Source organism: Littorina saxatilis, linkage group LG8, assembly GCF_037325665.1.
Source record: "Littorina saxatilis isolate snail1 linkage group LG8, US_GU_Lsax_2.0, whole genome shotgun sequence".
NCBI classification, from domain to species: Eukaryota; Metazoa; Mollusca; class Gastropoda; order Littorinimorpha; family Littorinidae; genus Littorina; species Littorina saxatilis.
Window position 1 is genome coordinate 6770990 of NC_090252.1, and position 20498 is coordinate 6791487.

At 44.0% G+C, this 20498-nt stretch overlaps 2 long non-coding RNA genes across 2 annotated transcripts in view; one reads left to right on the plus strand and one right to left on the minus strand.

The window, feature by feature from the left end:
• The window catches only part of LOC138972661 (uncharacterized), a 392401-nt gene that overhangs the window by 319713 nt on the left and 52190 nt on the right, over positions 1–20498 (plus strand). The gene's annotated exons all lie outside the window — the stretch shown is intronic.
• LOC138972660 (uncharacterized) lies at positions 13326–17050 on the minus strand. The gene is made up of 3 exons (XR_011457700.1): positions 16519–17050; positions 16111–16227; positions 13326–14063 (listed from the first exon to the last, which is right to left on the minus strand). It is a non-coding gene; the product is annotated as an uncharacterized lncRNA (long non-coding RNA).

Below are 20498 nucleotides of genomic sequence, written 5' to 3' on the forward strand. Positions count from 1 at the left end.
ATTCAAAAAACAAAAACGGAGAAAAAGATGTCTTTCTCAGACGCCAGGAAGGAGGTTGAAAAAACTAATGTTTTTTCCTTCCAGAAAAGTTTTGCGGCAGCAGTCAGTCAAAGACCTGCAACAAAGTCAACACCCACCCAGACCAGTATTTCATATAGGTCTGTGGGTGTCCAGGCAGGCCCGTCCATGTTGAAAAGGACAGAGCCCACAAGAAACAAAAGTATTTGTACACAGACAGATGAAAGCACAGGTGGGGCTATCCCCACTGGAGACTCTATGGGGTCTCCTGGTGAGGTTTGCTTCACCGCCCCAACTGGAGACCCTGTGGGGGCTCCTGGTGAGGTTCGCTTCACCACCCCAATTGAGGACCCTATGGGGTCTCCTGGTGAGGTTCGCTTCACCACCCCAACCCAGAAGCCCGTTCACAGGGCAACTCACAGGAAGGGGGCCGTCGAGGTAGTGGAGGTAGTGGACCTTACTCAATCCACACCACGAACACCTCCGGACAAGGGAAAAGTTACTCTGCCCCAAAGATCGCCTCGCACCCCAAAAATGGAGAAAAATCCCATCACACTATACAATCATTTTGGGAGTTTATCCGACGAAGAGGGTATGGAGGCAGAAACTTCTTAAAACTAAACAAACATAGCCAATTTTATTCAATGGAATTGTAGAGGGGTCCAAGCTAACTATGAAGAATTATGTCTACTTTTACACAAATTTCATCCTGTTGCTACAGCATTACAGGAAACAATGCTGAAACCAAACAAAGATTTTAATGTATCTGGATACAATGTTTTTAGAAACCATTCAGACAATAACACGTCTGGGGGAGTTGCTCTTTTGATTAAGAAAAGTGTACTTTGTAGTGAGATCAACCTATGTACAAACATTCAAGCCGTCGCAGCACGAGTGACATTAGATAAAACCATCACTCTCTGCAGTGTATATCTGTCACCATCAAAATGTTACACGAAGCACGATCTTGAAAATCTTATTGATCAGCTTCCAGCTCCCTTTGTTTTAATGGGAGATTTTAACGCTCATTCCCCTTTATGGGGCAGCAACTCTCTAAGTACGAGAGGACGAATTCTAGAAGATTTTTTAGACAATCGTAATCTATGCGTTTTAAACGATGGAGTTCCAACATATCTCCATCCAGCAACAGGATGCAAGTCCATACTAGATCTAGTTATTTGCGACACCTCTCTTGTTCTAGACTTTGAATTTAAAGTCTATGATGACACATGTGGTAGCGATCATTTCCCTATCTTGATGTCTCAAATAGATGGATTGGAAGAAGCTTCCCCCCAGAGATGGAACCTGAACAAGGCAAACTGGCTGTCTTTTACTGCCGAATGTTCTGTCCAACTCACAGAAGACACTGTCTTTGATGGAAGTGACGACCCATCATCTATTTTTACAAACACTCTACAAGACATTGCCACTGAGTACATCCCAAAAACATCTTCAAACAACCGCATTAAAGTGCCATGGTTTAATAAAGAATGCCAAGAAGCCCGATCTGAGCGAAAGAGAAGTCTACACAGGTTCTACAGATGCCCGACCCTTAGCAAGAAGTTGACTTTCTTCAGATTTCGCGCTAAGAGTCGCACTGTCATAAAACATTCTAAAAGAACATCCTGGAGGTCTTTTTGCTCAAACTTAAACTCTAAGGTATCATCAAGTAAAGTTTGGAATGCTATTCGTAAAATCAAAGGGAAAAAAGGATCTGCATCAATTAACCACCTTGTGGTAAATGGATCCCTTATAACCCAAAAGAATGAAGTAGCAAACGTTCTGGCTTCAACAATGGAAAAAAAACTCATCAACAGAAAATTACTGCACAGATTTTCAAAAAATCAAAGCCACCCAAGAACGTAAACCCATAAACTTCTCATCTCAGAATGAGGAGAACTACAACAAGTTGTTCAGTATAACTGAACTCAAACAAGCCTTACAAAAATGCAACAACTCAGCAACGGGGCTGGACGGAATACATTATCAGTTCCTCACACACCTACCAGAAAGTTGTCTTCTGGTCTTGCTGAAGGTTTTTAACCACATATGGGAGAGTGGATCCTTTCCACCTTCATGGCAAGAAGCGATGATTGTCCCCATTCCAAAACCAGGTAAAGATCATACAAACCCCAGCAATTACCGTCCGATAGCCTTGACCAGCTGTCTGTGTAAAACCATGGAGCGATTGGTCAACGCTAGGATGGTGTGGTACCTAGAAAAACAAAACCTCTTAAGTGATGTGCAATGTGGCTTCCGAAAGGGACACAGCACCACTGATCATTTGGTACGTTTTGAGACCTTCGTTCGAGAGGCCTTTGCGAGATCTGAACATGTACTAGCTATATTTTTTGATCTCGAGAAGGCTTACGATACGACCTGGAAACACGGTATTTTAGCTGATTTGCATGAAATGGGTTTTCGTGGACGTCTCCCTGTTTTTGTGGAAGGATTTCTAAGTAATCGATTTTTTACAGTACGGGTCGGTCCCAACCTATCAGAGTTCTGTCAACAAGAGATGGGTGTTCCTCAAGGAAGCATTCTATCACCCATGTTGTTCAACATCAAAATCAATAACATAGTAAAGGCAGTACTGAAAGGATCCGAGTCATCCTTGTTTGTTGATGACTTTGCACTTTGTGTGCGTGGCAAATCCCTACATAGAGTGGAAAGGCAGCTTCAATTATGTATCGACAAGGTGCAAAAATGGGTAACAGAGAACGGTTTCAAATTTTCCACCAGCAAAACTGTCTGTATGCATCTTTGCAAACAAAGGGGAGCCATGCCAGAACCCTCTCTGGTCCTGAATGGTAATCCTGTCAAGGTTGTTGAAGAATTTAAATTCCTAGGACTGACCTTTGACCGTCGACTAACATTCCTTAAACATATCCAGTATCTGAGAACATCATGTCTGAAAGCTCTGGATGTATTGAAAGTGGTTTCTCATACGGACTGGGGTGCTGACCGCACAGTCCTACTCAGACTTTACCGTGCTTTAATCCGATCCAAGTTGGACTATGGTTGTGTCGTCTATGGTGGAGCCGCAAAATCCAACCTAAGGCTATTAGACACAATACACCACCAGGGTATACGTCTTTGTCTGGGAGCTTTCAGGACGTCTCCAGTACAGTCCTTATATTTTGAGGCCAAAGAACCCTCTCTGAGGCTGCGACGCCTGAAACTCACCCTAAATTATGTGTTGAAACTGAAAGCTATGCCTACAAATCCAGCCTACCAATGCGTATTTCAACCACAATGTTCTGAATTTTTTGAAAGTCACCCAAATGATCGAGCACCTCTGTCTTCTCGGATTCAGTCACATCTGGCCGAATCAAAGATAAAACTCGATCATGTTAGTGAAAATCGATGGACAGAAACACCTCCATGGACATTGCCAGATCCAGCTGTTCGACTCGATCTGACAAGGTTAAAGAAGTCAGAGACAAATGATTTGATTTTTAAACAGTGTTTTAGCCAGTTCTGTACCGAGTTTCCTTCCCATCAACGAATATACACTGATGGGTCCAAAGCTGAAAGTAAAGTGGCATCAGCTTCTGTCACTGGCCCTAAACTCGATAGGGCCTTTTCGGCCCGTCTTCCGGATGACAGTTCTGTATTTTCTGCAGAGTTGAAAGCTTTACAGCTAGCTCTGAAACAGGTATATCAGTCAAAAAAGAAAGACTTCCTGATTCTGTCGGATTCCCTATCGGCTCTTACCGCCGTGAAGAGAACTCAGCTAGATCACCCACTGTTGGTCGAAATCCAAGAGCTACATGCATCTCTGATTGAAGAAGGCAAAAGGATTGTGTTTGCATGGGTGCCATCCCATGTTGGAATTAGAGGCAACTCTGCAGCTGATCAAGCTGCTAAAGAAGCCAGAGAAAGACTCATCACTGACAAACACACAAAGCATTCAGATTTCAGAACTCGCACCAACATGTACATAAAGTACCTATGGCAGAGTGAATGGGACGAATGTGAAGAAAATAAACTTCATAAGATCGTCCCCCAGCTGTCGGACAGTCTACCCCAATGTCGCCTCAACAGGAAAGAAGAGACAGTTCTCTGTCGCTTACACATTGGGCACAGTCACATTACACATTCGTATCTGCTGAAAGGTGAAGATCCACCATACTGTTTTGGATGTGACGAACCATGGACATTAGAACATGTTCTCACAAAATGTGTAGACGTTCAAGAATTTCGAGACAAACACTACAATGCGGAAACACTGAAGGTTTTATTCCGGGATGTTCCCCCGGACAAGATTTTTAACTTTTTAAAAGAGATCAAGATTTTTTACAAGATTTAAAGTACCAGAAGTGAAAATTATTAATTTTTAGAACCTTCTTTTACAGTGATAGATTTGAATGTAAATAGTCTGAAACGTAGAACTTGCCATATGAAGGGAAAAGAAAATAACTGCATCGGTCTCGAATAGCAGCTAGCATCTGCTGAAGAGACATTAAACCCCAAAAACCAACCAACCTTGCTGCCGCACTAAAGCGCAAAGCTGGCGCACTATCATGGTGAAGATCCAAGGCGCTAACGAGAGCCCGAACGGCAGCGCCCTGAACTGGAACACCCTGTCGCCCCACAGGAACTGCAGCCACTTTCGATCTGACCTGTGCATCAGAATATGGAAGTATGCGTCTGTCAGGTCGATGGAAGTGACCCAGTCCAACAGACGAAGGACCTCCCTGACAGACGCTGGAGTCTCCATCTTGAACGGAACCTTCCGGAGAAAGCCGTTCAAGGGAGACAGATCCAACACCGGTCGCCAACCCCCTGACGCTTTCGGGACGACAAACAGTCTCCCGTAAAACCCCGGGGATCGACGATCGATGACCTCCTCTATCACATGCTTCTGCAAAAGCAGCAGCACCTCCGCCTGAATGACGGCACATGCCTCCGGATCGGCGGGAAACCTGAAACTGGGTGTTCTGGTTAAAGGAGCCTTGTCCTCTAACCAGAGCAACCGGAACCCCGATCGAACCACTCCCATAACCCAAGGGCTGCTCGCGAGAGACAACCAAGCTGGAACGGCCCTTGAGAGGCCGCCCGCTACCAAAGGGGTAGGGGCTAGAGGAGTGGTTGGATCGGGGAGCCTTCAGTGGGGGTTAGGTTTACCACCTGACCCCTTCTTCCCGAAGGAAGGCTTCTTATTATAGGGACGAGAACGGCTGCCACCCCTATGCGACCGCGTCTTTTGCCCAGAGCCACGAAAAGACGAAGACTGCGTGGAACCGCCTTTCTTCTGACCCTGCTTAAGGGCAAGCTCTGAAAGCTGACCCATCCTGTCCCCCACCGTCCGCAACCGCCTGAGCGGAAGCGTAGGCAGGAAACGGATTGCCGTTACCACCTACGACCGGAACTCCCGTAGGATGCGAACCGGAAGTCGATGGTAACGATTTGAAAGTGCCACGATCCCTCGAAAGAAATCCTGTGGCCGGAAATCCCTTTGCCGAAGCAGTAGAACCCATGGACGAGGGGCCGGGCGAATCGGCCCCAGCGACGCGGGTGGGATACACCAGTGTCCTCTTTCCAGACGTCGACAGTTTCCCAACGTACTGTATAAAAAAAATCACAGTAATTTCAGTTACGAGTTAGAAAACTCACTCTCTCTCTCTCTTTCTCTCTCTCTCTGGTGTGTGCGTGTGTGTGTGTGTGTGCAACATATCAAGTATCATTGCAATGAGAACTTATTTGGTATACAGTGTGAATATCAAAATGACCACATGATAATCTACGTTTTTGCACACATTCTTTGTCTCCAATTAGAAGGCCAGATATCGAATAAATAAACACTTCTGTGCCATCAACAAACAGTACACTTTGTATAAATGAAAACAGTAAAACTAACTTACTATGAGGCTGCTCCACATTGACCTGTACACATCCTGCCTGGTGGAACCCACGTGGTGCAGGATATGCACCATCCCCTTTGGCACGTCCGCGCTACAGACACAAAGGATGTAAAATATTGGTGAAATCAGAACTAACATTAGGGTGAAAATGGTGTTAACTCACTAGGACGTTGTATTCACCATGCATCACTGATCATCACTGTACATCTACAAAGTAGTCTATAAAACACAAGACAGTACGCGCAGCACGTTGATATATTTTTTTTCGAGCTCAGCTAAATAACTGAAGCACGTGGGAATCTCATTATCACACCCAAATGAATAAATAGTTCCAAGTACACAAAGAGATCATGTTCTGACTTGTTGAAAGTACTTTATTACAGTGCCGTTCATTTTCTAGTACCAACGAAGTTTAGACAACAAAGGATTTAAAATGGCTTACCCAACATTTCTGAAAGCTTCCTCGAGGTTTGCCTTGCTTGCTGATGCCATTTTGTCAATGTGTCACGATGATCAGTACTCACGGAAACAAAAGAATTACATCGCCAAGGCAAATGACTCTGTGCAACCTTCTTTAAAAAGTATGGGTCCTGTGGTACCCACATCATCCGAATCAGTATAAACAGTTTTATCCTTCTTTGAAAAATATGGGTCCTGTAGGACCCAGGATGCCATAATCGGGGTATCAAACACGAAGCCCGGTGAAGGTAGTCTTAGGTATGACTCGGCCGGTGTTCGAACCCACGACCTCCCGATCACGGGGCGGACGCCTTACCACTAGGCCAACTGTGCTGGTCAAGAGCTCTGATGTTGCAGAAGAACAAGACGGGCAACGGAGTGCATCGACATGTGCTGGCAAGGCCGGGTGGTCGTTGAAACCATTGTAGCCACGTATTTGGCTGTGAAGGTTCTCAACGTGATCCTGGTTACACTTTCTCAGGCACAGGTGTGTCAAGACCTCCTCCTCCACGATCAGCTTTTGGCTCAATTCCTTCATTGACGAAAGCACCAGGAGCCACCCTTTGTGACTTCGAATGTTGCTAACTAGTTTGTCATTCTTTGGGTTTGTGTAACGCCAGCTTTCCACAAAGTTGGAAAAGGAAGCAAACCGGGCCTGGTCAAGAGGCAGAAACACCAGTCCGGAGCAAACTTGGTGTGGCCAGCAGGCATAAAGTTGACCGTTATTTGACTGTGCAAGTTCCTCATGACACGCTAGGCGAGATACCACATCAGGAACTTGTTCTTGTTCTGCCCACTGCAGTTGTCACAATGCATCTCCATCCGCTGCTCGCCCACTCCAAAGTTCTCCAGAAAGAGATTCAACAGAGAAATCACCATGTTGGAACCCTTGCTGCTGCTTATTCCCTCGTCGATCAGGTAGTTGATTTGCTGTAGAAGACCCTCTGCACACACTCCAAAAATGCTTTCTCCACTGAGGTCATTGCTTTTGAAGCTGCAGCTGACATCCCCAAGAGAAAGTGTGCGTTGCAGTACTGTCTGGTTATGCCTTCATCTGTCTGCAGGATTTCTTTTTTCTTTGCCTCTGTAGCATCTTGAAACGACTTCATGACGTTAGCTCTGTCTCACATGAGCCCCACAATATTTCTGAGCATGGCCTTGAGCTGGTCTTCTCCCTGTTGGTCAATGTTGAGATAGCACAGCTCATCTAACACGTGGAGTGTAAGATCCAGGAGAGACTGTGTGTCCTCTCTAGCAACAAGCTGAAATCCAAGTGATAGGACAGTGTGGTCAGCAAGGGTGATCTGCTGTCCCGCAAACTGCCTGTGGGGTTGTCATTAACATAGTCAGTGGTGCTGTATTGACATAGCCTGTGGTGCTGTTTTGACATAGCCTGTGGTGCTGTATGGACATAGCCTGTGATGCTGTATGGACATAGCCTGTGATGCTGTATTGACATAGCTTGTGATGCTGTATTGACATAGCCTGCGGTGCTGTCATCAACATAGCCTGTGGACTGCTGTCATCTACGTAGCCTGTGGTGCTGTCATCTACATAGCCTGTGGTGCTGTATTAACATAGCCTGTGGTGCTGTATTAACATAGCCTGTGGTGCTGTCATCAACATAGCCTGTGGTGTTGTCATCGGCAACCAACATCCCTCTGTGCTGAGGTCGATTTGTTATCATTTCTCTCTGTAAGCATTCAAAAGTTAATGATTATCAGGGAGAACCATTTGGGAGGCATTCCTGTATTTCACTTTTTTTTTATATACCTATTGTGAAGTATGGTATTAAATATGCGTGGTTCCTAAGTATAAATTTGATCTTCCAGTGCCGTCGATGGAACATCGTCCTTGTGCTGCCATTTGTATACCCAGCGGTTGTACTCAGCTTCAAGTTCATCGATAGTTGGAAGGTCTGCCAGGCCCTGAATTCCATCCGGAACTTTGTTGAAGCCTTGTGCAGCATGTTCCACCACATTGGCAGGAATCAAATCGATGTTATGGATTTTTGCTTCGGCATGATGATTTGAAGATTTGTACAGGAAGTGAAAATTCCAAGGTCATGTTGTCGCGTCTTTTTACTGAATACTACTACAATCGTCTTTTTACCGAATACTACTACAATTATCCAGAATAGAGAGGAAAAAAATAGACAGATGAGGCGGTAGCGGCTTTTTGCAATACTATTTTTATTAAGCTCTCTCTCTCTCTCTCTCTCTTTTTTTTTGTTGGGCTGGGGGGAGGGGGGGGCTAAAGCCCCCAAAGCCCCCCTCTCGTCCAGCCCTGTCGCCCGGCCTAAAACTGTCATTTGGCGTCGACCCAAACCAAAACCAAACGCATGTGCTTACGACTGAATATTAAGGTGTCAGCCATTCATCCCCTGGTCACACATGACAAACTCGGGATTCACCATACTTTGGAAAAGAAGTGGAGAATTTTATGGGTTAGAAAAGGAAAGTAAAAGGACTTAGGGGAGGCAGAAAGAGAAGAAACAAGAAAAAGATCCTAATTAGGTTCACGGCATCGAGAGTGATGCGACCTTCTCTCAGAAGTTAGTAGAGAAGGCTCCCCCATCCACCACCCGGGGGACGCGCCTCTACGCCAATTAGGGGGCGCGAGGCCTCTGAGAAGACTACATGGTCTCATCCTCAACAACAGTTATAACTGATTGCTGTGAACCTGCACAGACAATGAAGATAGTATGTTGACATTGAAGTGTCTTTTTTGTATATAGTGTGTATCATAGCATTGCACACATGTTTTTTCATGTCATTGGTAGAGTTGCTGAATTGCCTTACCTTGGTGAGGTACAAAATCAGATCTCTGCAGTCTGTTCTGTGAAGGCTGCTGGGTTCCTTCCTCTTCAACGATAATAACTGGTTGCCAAGAACCTGCACGGATATACAGTGTTGGTATTTCATTTTCAGCTAAACATTTTGAGTACTTTTGATATATATCTCTCTTTAGTATTGCTTGCATTTGATACAAAAGTGATGTCTTCACCAATTACCTCAGTTCTGTGTAAGCAGAAAGGTTCTGTCGTCAATAACTGGTTGCAGTGAACCTGTTAAAAAAAAAAGTGTCATAGACATACTTTCTCAAAGCAAACATAATTATCGTTTGTCTACAAGTACATACTAACAACAGTGACATAAAAGCACAAACCAACCAATACCTGAGTTGTGTGTAAGAGAAAAGGTACTATTAATATTATCCATGTAATTACTTGCTGCTGTGACCATGCACAGGCATATTCATAGCATTAACATAAACAGATCAACTTTTAAGTTTTCTTATGTTAATGTATTTATGGATTATTACATTTCTCTGTGTTGTCTTACCCCCCGCGGGTTAGGGGGAAGAATTTACCCGATGCTCCCCAGCATGTCGTAAGAGGCGACTAACGGATTCTGTTTCTCCTTTTACCCTTGTTAAGAACACCAAATAAAGAAAGAAAGAAAGTGCTCGTGTAAACATACACCACCACACTCTCAAGGCCATGAATATGAAAAAGAAACAACCTATATTTGTGAACGGCTGTACACGCCACTGAACAGTTTGATTAGAAGGGTGTCATCACCTTGCTCCTTTAAGAAGCGGAAGTCGATTTTCACCCGTTTCATTTCTTCCAGCAGGGACTGTGTGCTGTCTTTGGTGATGGACCACAAGACTATCTGTTACAGCAGATACTGAAGTTTTAACAACAGAATAGAATTGTGTCTATCTCCCATCAGGCAGCTTGTTTACACTCTCATTGGCATATTAAATGATGATATAATGAACAATTAAATTACATATCTTATCCCGACTCACATACGGAAGTTTCAGAGTCCCAAGGGACAGCCTCTCCGTAGCTGGCGTAAGCCAGTTCGCTTGCTCGCACGTCGGCAGACGTGATCGTGGCTGAGGGTGGAATCCTGACGTGAGACAGGGAAGAAACATCGCCAACCCCCACTGGGAGGGAACGCAACTCGTCACGTGTGGCTTGTATGTCCGCGTCAAGAAAGAAAGAAAGAGGACGGGGAATGGTTTCCCTTACAGTTTGTGCAGGTGTAGTACAGCGCACCTATGATTGCTGCTTACTTGATGCTCACAATAATGACCATAGATTTGATTTATATCACAATGCACAGTACCAACCAAGAGAAAACACATATGAAAAGTCCCGGTGAGAAACTGGAACAATTAATCACTTATTGGACTTTAACCGAGCTGTAGTGAAAACATGAGTGAAATGACGTATACCACGTGGTTTTTAATTTATTAGCGTACGTATTGATCATTCGAGTCATAACACTCCAACTATCAACATCACAGCGAACCAAAGTTGAAAGCATCCTCCGGGTACTACAAAACATTTACCGGTCATGCAGTGGTATGGAATTCAAATTGGTCGTCTCCGTGAACAATTTCCGGTGTAGATGTACAGAAGGCGTCAAGCAGTTCTTGCGTTGTAGCACCCATGAAATAAAAGTTTTCATGAGCAACCTGGGCAAGGTATCGGTCTAGATCAGTCACCCTGTACGGAAATATCGTACCGGACAGGTTGCTCACGGCACGGATAAGTTCCAGATATTCTGGGCCCGTTGGCTGTTGGTCCACGAGTACATGAAGGTGCGGGTTCATGCCGAAACGAATGGAACATGTCTCATCAATATCCTCGCATCTTGCGTGGTATGCGACTAGAAGACTCTTTGAGCCCACGTTCAACAACCCCTTCACCTTGTTCACTAGTCGTTTGGGGTCATCCGGCAAGCTGTTCAAAGCTTCCAGCTTGGTGGAATACTTGACGGTCAGGTTTTCTTTTATTTCCTTCGTGGTTTTCAGGTAGTCGTACAAAGGGCGTCTTCCCTCCGCATACACAATGTCACCTTGTGCGTTGGTGCACAGTTTTTGAGGAGAAATGTATGTTGGAGTCAAGAGTCCGTATCTTCTTGCTACGGCTTTGGCACTTGACGCCGCCGTAGCCTTGAAGCCAATTTGGAGTGCAAACCATTCCTTATTGGCGGTATCCATTGTAGGTAGTAGCGAGTTCTGGTTCTGATTAAATAAGAGAAGTATTGCTATCGGCGTGCAGGTTTATGTGGCTCCCGTCGCGATATAACCTTCGTGGTTGAAAACGACGTTAAACACCAAATTAAGAAAGTGGCTGCTCCGCCTGGCATCAGGCATTATGGGGTTAGTGCTTAGCTGCTAGGACTGGTTGGTCCGGTGTCAGAATAATGTGACTGGGTGAGACATGAAGCCTGTGCTGCGACTTCTGTTTTGTGTGTGGCGCACGTTATATGTCAAAGCAGCACCGCCCTGATATGGCCCTTCGTGGTCGGCTGGGCGGGCGTTAAACAAACAAACAAACAAACCGCCCTGATATGGCCCTTCGTGGTCGGCTGGGCGTTCCTGATGTTTTAATGACAAGGCAGCTCTTTTTTGTTCAATTTCCTCCCTTTCTTTCTGTTGCCTTTTTATTTTTTTTATTTTTTTTAGGCAGCATCCCTCATCAGCCGTCGCTATATAACCTTGAATGGTTAAAAACGACGTTAAACACCAAATAAAGTAAAGAAAGATCCCTCATCAGACGGCACGGCACATCTGGTAGTTGGGGGGTGCAGGGGATCCTTTCTGGTAAAGTTCTGAACAGCAGATCTTTTGCTTGTTCGTAAGGCATGGACGAGTAGATCGCCCTGATATGGCCCTTCGTGGTCAGCTGGGCGTTAAGCAAACAAACAAACAAACAAATGGACAAGTAGGTTTCAACTGCCATCCTGGTCGAGTTACAGTCAATAACCCCGCCCATCACGCTGAACGATGATTCCACAGCCGGGCCATGGAAAATCACTTTAACTTTGAGAAGTTCTCTTGCCCAGTTGAATCCGTGCTTCGCCTGCACAAAAGAAATCTTACTGCGCACCTCACGGTGACTACTACCTTAAGCTAAAGGCAAACACCGAAAACCCTGCTCATGAATGTGTTATTAATCATATTCTGAAGGACAAATTTTTAGCCAAACCTACTGAAATACCAACTTTCGGAATACGTATGCTTTCTGAATGTGAAAGGGCTGTTATAGATATTGATTCTGTCTGTGACGATCCTTTGACAACAAACACTCCACCCTGGCAGTTAGAAAACCCAACCGTCAATTTTTCCCTAACTTCTTTCAAGAAGAATAAAACCTCGGACTCTGTCTTTAGGCATCGTCGCGATATAACCTTCGTGGTTGAAAACGACGTTAAACACCAAATAAAGAAAGAAAGTCTTTAGACAGCTGTTTCTTGAGTAGTGCTCAAAGTACACAGAGTATGAATTTATTTTTACTGACTGCTCTCTCAAAGACGATTCAGCTGCTGCGGCAGCAGTTTCTAACAAGAAATTACATCAACCACTTCAACTCCGGCTCCCTAATGGTTCGTCGGTGTATTCGGCGGAACTTAGGGCCATCATCTTGGCATTAAAATTAATTTATCAATCCAGACATCAGTCTTTTTTGATTGTATCTGATTCGCTTTCAGCTCTTGAAGCGATATCCACCAGAAAGTTTACTCATCCTTTTTTAGTCGACATTCACGACCTTCACACTAAACTTATTTCTGAAGGCAAGATTATCAATTTTATGTGGGCGCCCAGTCATATGGACATACACGGCAACGAGGTTGCTGACAAGGCAGCAAAGGATGCTCTAGATTAAAACTCTGGCAAGACCGTTGGTCTACCTGCACGGAAAATAAATTGTATAAAACGCTTCCTGACCTGTCAAAGCCACTTCCTTTTGTGGCCTCAAATAGAAAAGAAGAAAGTGTTTTGGCCAGGTTACATACTGGTCACACTTATATAACGCATGTTCATCTGCTTAAAAGAGAAGAGGCACCATGGTGCTACGCATGTGATAGTGGTTTTACTGTGAATCATTTTATCACCGAGTGTGCTGATCTGTATGATCAACGAGAAAAGTATTTGTTGCACCTCGAGTTTGAAAAGTATTTTTACAGAGGTCAGCTCTACAGCTCTTTTTGGGTTCTTAAAGGAGTCTGGTCTTTATTTTAAGATTTGAATTTTAAAACAACCTAAGTTATTTGACATATAGGGTTTTGCTTTGACTTTTTTGTTGCCTTCGGGTGACGTTATGGATTTTATGTATTAGAATTGTTTTAATCTAAAAATGTGTAATGATAAACTTGTGGTTTCCTGATTTGGCCTATTATGGTCCGCTGGACCCGAAAAGCAATAGCTAATTAACTAACTAAGTGCATCTGCTGTGACCCGATTTGGGTCAGGAGTTTTGGCATTCTCGCATTGTTTCTCGCATTGTTTGGCTGTTTCAAGTGCCTCTGCTCTTGAAAGCTGGTGGTGTTTTTGCAAGTGCTTGTCTGGTCTAGTTCCAACCCAAGAACAAGACTTGAGTGCACATCGTTTCTTCGGATAAGACCGTTTTGGTCGAGATTTAGAGTCTTTTATCAACTTTTTAACTTCGAAGCAGGGAATATCAGGGTGGACATTTTCGTAGTGTCGTTTCAAATCCACAACTTCTCCTGGACAGCCTGCGACAGGACACCGACGTCTGCCTCGGTGCTTCTTTGTGTTGACATGCTGCTTACGTCTCCTTGCTTTCTTTTCAACGGATCTGCTTACGTCTCCTTGCTTCCGTTTCAACGGATCTGTAAATAAACACACGTCCATGGTGTGAAGAAGTGGCGTCCACGACTTGACAGCCCACGTATCCTGTTGACAAAAGTAATTGTGAGTTAGTGAATTTTTAAAGTTTGTGGTGGTGTTTGTGAAACCCAATCTAGAAGCAATGGACAACCAACAATCTTCTATTGACGCACAGCAGCCTGTGGTGCCGTTTTGACATAGCCTGTGATGCTGTATTGACTTAGCCTGTGATGCTGTTTTGACATAGCCTGTGGTGCTGTATTGACATAGCCTGTGATGCTGTTTTGACATAGCCTGTGATGCTGTTTTGACATAGCCTGTGGTACCTCTCGGGGTCGACCACCCTGGCTTGTTGTCTCCGTCGTGATATAACCTTGAATGGTTGAAAACGACGTTAAACACCAAATAAAGGAAAGGAAAGGCTTGTTGTCTCACGGTAACCATGAGGATGTGAACACGCTGCAATATTGTTCTATCATATTCTGGCTTGAGTGATACCGGCGTCACTCTCTTCCTGAGTCTCCTCTTCCTTGGGGAGTATGGCTTGACTTTCCTCCTGGGCATCGACCTCCGTGGATAGCGTTCAGGAAGGCCGTGTTGATGTCATCGTTGTTGATGGGTTTTGGGGCATATCGAGCAATGTCTTTGGCCTGTAGGTCGGCTTGGCTTCAGTGATACCGGCATCTTGACAGGCATGGAAGTCTTGATCGTGGGTTTCTTGAAGGCGATTGGGACAATGGATTTGGGGTCAGTGACTTCGCAGGTGAGGCAACCAAAGCTCTTGACAGTATGTGCTGCAGCGGCTGGCAACGCCGCACTGAGTACACAATCTAGTAGCCACAGATGTCTCGCAGGTAACACATCCCAACACGTCGAATTTGCTATAGTCAATGTCTGTGTCTGCGTAAAGCGGGGCTCACACACGGGCGGAGCAAGAGCGGAGCGGAGCAAGGAAATTGTCTCCGCTCTCCACCTGCCCTCTCACACACACGCTCCGATCCTGCTCCGGTAGGGGATTCCCCTGTGATATGACATAGTTTCTCTACTCGCGCTGCCCGTTATTTGACACAGACATCAACACGGTGATCGCTGCACTAAATTCACGTGCAAACTGTGACGTAGTGACTCCAATGTGTTGGCACCGGCACGGTTGGCCTAGTGGTAAGGCGTCCGCCCCGTGATCGGGAGGTCGTGGGTTCGAACCCCGGCCGGGTCATACCTAAGACTTTAAAATTGGCAATCTAGTGGCTGCTCCGCCTGGCGTCTGGCATTATGGGGTTTGTGCTAGGACTGGTTGGTCCGGTGTCAGAATAATGTGACTGGGTGAGACATGAAGCCTGTGCTGCGACTTCTGTCTTGTGTGTGGCGCACGTTATATGTCAAAGCAGCACCGCCCTGATATGGCCCTTCGTGGTCGGCTGGGCGTTAAGCAAACAAACAAAAAATGTGTTGACAAGTGGTGACCCATTTTGTGGTTATTCGGCAAACTTGCGCGCAAAAGAGCACGGTTTTAAAACACAGTCTAGTTGAATCGCCGCGCAAGATCTAGATAGGCTTCTTTCGATGCCGAACGATTGTAAAAAAAATTGTACAGCCTGATTCCACAGACATTCATGGTACTCCAGTTGCTCGATGAAATCGAACGTCTCTTCATCGGTCATCGGAGGTGCCATGTTTTTGATCAGTTACCTTGGGGGAACAAGGGAAGCAACTCACATATCATTTCCGGAGAAAGTGATGAGTGCGCTGATTGGCTGCACCGTTGCACCGGAGCCAAAAAATAGAAACGTGTCCTATTCTGCGACAGGTACTGAGTACTAGGAACTGTAATTGTAGATGTGGCGTCTGGCTTTATGGGGTTAGTGCTAGGACTGGTTGGTCCGGTGTCAGAATAATGTGACTGGGTGAGACATGAAGCCTGTGCTGCGACTTCTGTCTTGTGTGTGGCGCACGTTATATGTCAAAGCAGCACCGCCCTGATATGGCCCTTCGTGATCGGCTGGGCGTTAAGCAAGCAAACAAACAAACAAACAAAATCCCTGAATTGTTGGAACTAAAAAAAAACATGACAATCATGTCCACTTCATCTGAAAACAAAGATATATATACTGACCTTTACATCACGAACATGCTAGTGTGTTGACCATCATCCTTGAAAAGCTGAGGGTCAGCTTTGGCTGGGACGGCAAATACACCTCAGCAACACAGCACTCGTGGGGTCTCATGTCCTCTGGGCCACCATACGAGCAGCTGAAAAGTTTTAGTACAAGTTGGAATGTTTTATGTGCATGTAACTAAAAAGAAATGTCCAAGACCTCAATAACTTGCCACTTTACATGTATTGTGTCAGAGCCAGAAGTTGCATTGAGATTGTGAATTTTCTTTAGTATTGAATGTTGTACTATCAATGTAAATATTGCTTAAATATTTGTACATTTACTTTTATCTGACACTTTGAAAGTGCTAGTAACATAATGCAGACAAAAAATGTTGAACTCGGTGTGTATGTAAATGCACCTACCATGGGCACTCTGAATGATCGTAGCGGACCATCGTCTTGTAGCCCTATGCAATGTGGATTTTGAAATGCGGGTTAATCCGCATCTCGCTGCTGGTACGGGGAGCTGGGCGCCGGCAAACATCCTCTCCTAGAATTGGAGTTATCTGTCAGACATATAATAAAAAAAAGTTACACACATGAAGATGAAACTTTCAGTTCAGTAATCAAATGAGTAAAGTCTGAATTATTGATGTTTTGGGAGAGTTTGTTTTGCTGCTCTCTCGTTTCTCTCCTCAGTAAGGTTTTGTTTCTTTAAACTTCTGCCATTTTTATTATTACATTCAAGACACATTACCATTCATGAAAACATGGTTGATGTACACGAAATAACACCATGCTCTATTTGTAATTATGCTTTGTTTGCATTGAATTTGGTGTGGCTTTACATTTGTTTTGTTTCATAAATTGCTTGACAGGCTAGTACATTTCTACATGTATAATATCTGTTTTAATCTTTACATTTCATCCCTATTAAATAACTGATGCTTCTTCCTTACTTCAACATAGCTATTACGTACTTCCTTGATGTGAAAATATGCCCCTCGAACATTTTCAGCTTGGATGTTTAGATCTGACTCATCACCTGTACAACAACCAAACTTTAAGAATGTTATCAAGTACTCTTCAATCCAAAAAAAACCCACACATGTGCAAATGAATGATGAGCAGGCAGCAATAAGAGTAACATAATCTATGCGATAAACATTTGAGCTTGCATGTAAATGAAATCTATCTCTCTCTCGCTCTCTCTCTCTCATATAAAGACAATCATCCTGAGGCAGGTCTCTGACCTGAAGCTTCAGAATAAACCATAAAAGTCTTGTTTCTGTACTAGATTATATACCTTCGGGATAACCGCCCTGATATGGCCCTTCGTGGTCGGCTGGGCGTTAAGCAAACAAACAAACAAACAAACCTTGGGGATATCGTCTGTAATAAAGGAGTCAGTTCTCCCTCTCCAGCACTTGCTTGGTAACCTCCTTTCGGTGCTGGCCACCTTGTCTGCTTGACCCCTGAAACCATATCAAGCATCTGCTTGTTTATTTTCATGTGTTAAGCGTATTGTCACTTGCTATTATTGGAAGCATTTCAACTGAATAAGAAAACACACACAACATATTGGGCCTCTACATACCTGAAAGTATGTGAGGTGTTGGTCATAGTTCTTCCTCTCCACCTGGGAAATGCCAATGTGTGGCAGATATCCATGGTTTCTCATCGCCTGAGGGATGTGATAAACAAGAACTGAAACATGACAGAGCATTCAATGATTGACCAAGAGTACCTTTGTATACATGATGTATGTCTATGACAGCACGTCATAACTGAAGATATTCATAATTACGGGTAGTGCTTGTTTTCATTTCAAATTACAGTGATAGAACTTCCCAGGGATATAACTTTATATGTATTTCTTTATATATATATATATATATGAACAAGGAGCTATAAGCAATATGAACAGTGTAAGTGTAAATCATAAAGAATATTATGCACCATGGATGTAGGGAATTACATCTTCCTTTAACGTGTGTTTTTTGAACTTTACAGCCCACGCCTTTGCTGCTTTCTGGAAATCAGCAGGAGAAATTGACCTGTCTGAACCTGGTGCTGTCTGATTAGTTTGATACGGGTTACAAACTAGTGAAATACAAACCTCTTCCTCAGCAGAAGTCACATTCTGTATCTCCTGAATGAGAAAGTCTTTTGATGCCTTGGGATGTTTTACGCCAGTTTTCCGTTGGAGGGTCTTTCGCAGGTAGTCCATGGGTAGCTTTTGAAGCTGTGCCATGTCCCTGGGTCCCTCCTCCAGAATTGTAATGACGTTCAGGTTTTTGATCACCTTTCTGAGATCATCCCCTGTATTTGGGTAAACCAGAGAACAGAAGGTGAAAAACAACCCGCCATCACTACCACAAAAAAAGCTCAAACAGGTACCAACCAGTTACTAATAATTTGAATAACACATTTGCTCATGTCATGTGCAATGCCACGGATAGGAAAAAGAAAGACCTAGTAATTGTGAACAGCTGTACATGCTACTGAAAGGTTGTATAAGAATGGTTTTTGTAGTTTTACCTCCAAGCTGAGTCCACTTCGTGATCTTCCCCTTCCCGTCGTCGCCTTGCTCCTCCACGAAGCGGAAATCTACCCTCACCCGCTTCATTTCATCCAGCAGGGGCTGTTTTCTGTCTTGGGTTATGGACCACACGACCACCTGTGGTAGCTGCGAGATATATAAGTGTTAACAATATAATAGAAATGTGTCTATTCCTCCTCAGGCAGCTTGTTTACACACGCAGAATATGCATATACCTGATTGACAAGCTTGTTCGATATCCTCATTCTGAGGGGAAGCTCGTCGGGGATCATGTCTTGGTATGGAACCCAGTGAAGAAGGTCCTTGTCTTTGTAGCCCTTTGGGGGGCTTCTGCCTTCAAGGCTTGCGTTTTGCTCTTTTTCGTTGCGCTCCACTTTCCAGTCTTCTGTTTAATTGGAAATGCATTGTCTTGAAAAGATGGGACCATTTCAAAAAACACTATCCGGTGTCAACAAATCGTTTCAATTATTTTCAAATGGACCATATGTATTCCTACATTTACTTGGTCTCCCTGGAGGCAATGACGTTTGAAACTTGGTCTGTTTCTGAGGACATTGTCCATCGGCACAAGAAATAGTCCCTGACAGAGTTAGTTCCAGACATTACCTCCCAAACCAAATTACATGTATATTCATGTCAGTGTGTGTAGGTGTCGTTTGGTGCATGCAGGGAGTCCAGTGAATCAGGGAATCTGTGGACACTAAGTGTTTGCCTGATACAACAATTTATATGCTCATCTCTTTCTCTTATCAATGTAGATATTTTTCAATCACACAATAACATGTATCTCAGCCCTCACTCATGCACAGTTTCACTCTCAGTCATACGGGACTCATAACACCCTGTTTAATACCGCTGTAACTTGAACATAATCTAAATCAGAAAGGAGTACCGCCGACACTGGACAATCAATTTCGACAAATCTGAAACTCATTCCAACATCAACTAAGAACAACAAATAAACAGTGCAACAACTAAACATACAAATACCGACAAAACAAACAAGTAAACAAGTAAAGAAACAACTGACAGTTAACAAACAACAATGCATAAATGACACAAAAGGATTCTAGTAAAATAAGAATACAAAAGACCTACAAGATATGTATACAAAATAACCAAAGTCCTGAATGGACTAAGTCAGTAAGTGGCACTATGTACTGACCAAACTGTACAGCAGTTTCCTCCCACAACAAGGGAGGTAACAAATGAGGGTAATCATTCTTCAAAGCACAAAATTGGTGGGAGATGGGAACACACACAGAAATACAACACAGGCACACGACAAACACACAACTAGGACAAAAACAACCAAACACACAAACAAACACACACAACACAGGGGCATAGTTATGGTCCAAGCATCAGCATTGCAACAGAAACTAGGTCAGTAGTGCCACATCAAATACAGTTCTGGCAGCTAGGCTATGTATTTGACCTACATTCAAAGTTTACAAGGACAGACTCAATTCTATCAACCTGAACTGAGAACAACACAAATCCTAGCCTGAGACAAGAAGAATAAACGGGCAACCAGAAGAATAACATCTATGGAGAGAGAGAGAGAGAGAGAGAGAGATCGAGAGAACACACAAGTAATAGATTATAAAAATGACAAGGATGTTCTGTAACAACAATAAGAAATCATACCACAATTCAATCAATGCACTGATTAGATGGAGCGAGAGTCTCAGGGGCGGATCAGTTCATTTTATGGGGGGGGGTTTCCAAAAGTATAATGTGAAGATATAGGTGTGAAGGCGCAAAGCGCCGAGCTTGCTAGGGGGGTCCGAGGGCATGCCCCCCCGAAAAATTTTGAAAAAAAGGATGCAAAATGGTG